The sequence below is a fragment of the Orycteropus afer genome, unplaced genomic scaffold, assembly GCF_000298275.1.
Source record: "Orycteropus afer afer isolate SDZICR_OR568_19922 unplaced genomic scaffold, OryAfe1.0 scaffold00067, whole genome shotgun sequence".
Lineage (NCBI taxonomy): Eukaryota > Metazoa > Chordata > Mammalia > Tubulidentata > Orycteropodidae > Orycteropus > Orycteropus afer.
In genome coordinates this window covers 11,380,038-11,382,856 of record NW_006921654.1, presented here as the reverse complement: position 1 = coordinate 11,382,856, position 2,819 = coordinate 11,380,038, and positions in this window count along the sequence as shown.

Below are 2,819 nucleotides of genomic sequence, written 5' to 3'. Positions count from 1 at the left end.
GCACTTAACAACAAACAACAACAACAACTAGATACCAGGAAATAAACAAATTAGTATGCAGTGTGTTAGATGAGTTGATTTATTCATTTATTCCCATGTGATGACATAAGCATGATAAGCATGCACGGAAAATATTCTTTGTTTCTCCCCTCCCTGTGCCCCTGGGCCGTTTTCAGGCCTTCCCCTTTCTGGTCCTGTGAGTGGAGGCCTGCTCTCTGGAGCAGTCCGTGGCTTTTTGACAGAGAGAAATGAGAGGAAACAAGGAGGCAGGAAGGAGACCTTTAGAGGAAGGTGTAAGCCAGAGCTTTTACATTTGTTAATTACATTTATAATTTAAGTAATTTAGTGCTTTAATTTAAAAAATTAATTTTCAGATTTTTAAGGGCCGTAGAGTGTGAGAAAGGAACCCTGGTGGTTCAGTGGTCAAGTGCTTGGCTGTTGACTGAAAGGTTGGGCATTCAAACCTACCAGCTGTTTGGGAGGAAGGATATGCCTGTCTGCTTCTGTGAAGATTACAGCCTTGGAAACCCTATGGAGCAGTTCTACTCTGTCCTGTAAGGCTGATAGTAGTCGGAATTGACTCAACGGCAATGGCTTTTTTTTGTATAAGGATTTCTGATAGGTAGATGGGAAAGAAAGTGAAAGGGATTTTAAGGAGAATGATTGGTGATTATGGATTCCCTTCATGGTATAAAGAATAACAAGTAAGGGCCTTAAACAGCTTCTGAAATGACTCTTGTTTACACAAAAAATGACCTTCTGACGAAGCCCACACTCTGGGGTTATGACTTTTTGTGTTCTTTTCATTCATTCATTGTAGAAATATTCATGGTGCGCTTGTATGCAAAGGCATCATGCAGGGCTGAACAGAAAGGACCCAGTCCCTGTCCTCTTGAAGCTTGAATATACTGAATTGTAAACTGTGATGTATATTTTGAAGGAAAGAAACACAGTGCCATGAGAGTTAATGGGAGAACTGCTTTATGTATTTGGAACGCACCCTTCTCTTTACATTTCAGGTTCTTTATGTTGAAACGCAGGTTTCCCCCACTCTCTGAAATGAGAGTGCGCCTATGAAACCTTTTGGTGCAAAGTAAAGAAGCAATCACCATTAACTCACTAGGGAAAAAATTTTGAGCATTTCCACATGCAAAAAATAACCTACCAAATAACACAGAAAACCTAAAATAACACTAACATACAGTGTTCACAGATACAGTTCAAAGCTATGGCAGCTGTCGTCGAGTCAGATCCAACTCATAGCAACCTCTCCTTGGATTTCTGAGGCAGTATCACTACGGCGGTAGATTGCCAATCTTCCTTCCAAGGAGCGGCTGGTGGGTTTGAACCGCCAGCCTCTGGTTAGCACTCAGATGCCTTAGGCACTACTGAGATGCTAAGGATAGTTCCAGGGGAGGGAGAGTGCCATGCCATTCTCATCCTGGGGGTGGGGGATGGGAGGTTGCTGCCTTTTTAATAGTTTGCCAAATAAATACTGAACACTAGTTTTGCTTTTTGCCTTTTTTCTGTTAAAGTGCAAATCTTGTTTAGATTATTTTTGTTGTTTATTAGCAAAAACAGGTACTAATGAAGGTCTTTCCTAAAATGAAGTGGCATGAAGCGAAATTTTGAAATGTAGGGGATACCTAAAATTCACTGTAAAGGTCAATTGTCATTTCCTTCAGGAAGCCATTTCAGGTCCCTCATTTAGTCTATCCTTCCCTGGTAAATTGTTTGCAAGTCTATTATGAAACAGAATTCATTCTGCTAAGGGTATAACGGTTACAGGTGACCAACAGTCCCAGTTTGCCTGGGACTGAATGGCTTCCCTGGATGCAAGACTTGCAGTGCTAAAACTGGGAAAGTTGAGTTGTGTATAACCTGGGCCAAGTTGGTCACCCTCACCAGTTGAAAAGTCTGTCGGAACCATTACATCCAATACTTCATGAAAGAAAGGGGACCACATTTTCTTATTTTGATCCATGCAATGAAGGAGCCCTGGTGGCACAATGGTTAAGTGCTCACTGCCAATCACAATCAGTGGTTCAAAACCCCCCAGTGGCTCTACAAAAGAAAGACTTGGAGAGCAGATCCTTTAAAGATTCCAGCCTAGAAAACTGTAGGGGGCAGTTCTACTCTGTCAAATGGGATCGCTATGCATAGAAAATCCACTCACCTGCACCTAACCAGACCAAACCAAACCAAACCAAATCAAACAAACCAAACCAAACTCACTGCGATCAAGTCCACTGACTCGTAGTGAGCCCTCCTTGGGTTTCCGAGCCAGTATCACTACAGAAGTAGACTGCCCAACCTTTCTTCCAAGGAGTGGCTGATGGGTTTGAACTGCCAGCCTTCTGGTTAGCAGTCAAACGCCTTAGGCACTACGCCACCAGAGCTCCATGTATGTAACAACATCTATGCATTAATTTGCACATAGAAATAGTGATAATATCAACAACAAAAATAATAGTTTATACTTGAGCATTTACTACATCCAGTCCCTGTGCTAAACTCCATAACCAAATGAGGTGGTCATCTCTCCCTCCAACAGAGAAATGGGCTAATCCAGCCACTTGAGTCAGGATTTGAAAAGGTGGGTCTGAAGAGGGATATATAATCACCACCCATTATGCTGTAACACAACTCTTCTCACAATGATTGCATTCTGGAACCCTTCACACACTTGAAAGTGTTATAGAGCTCATGACGGGGGCAGGTCTTAAAAATTATGGAGGTTACCTTCTTGAAATAATTTATGTTTATTATATTTATCCATATAATAGTGTCCTCCTACCGACACTTTTCTCCCAGTAGCT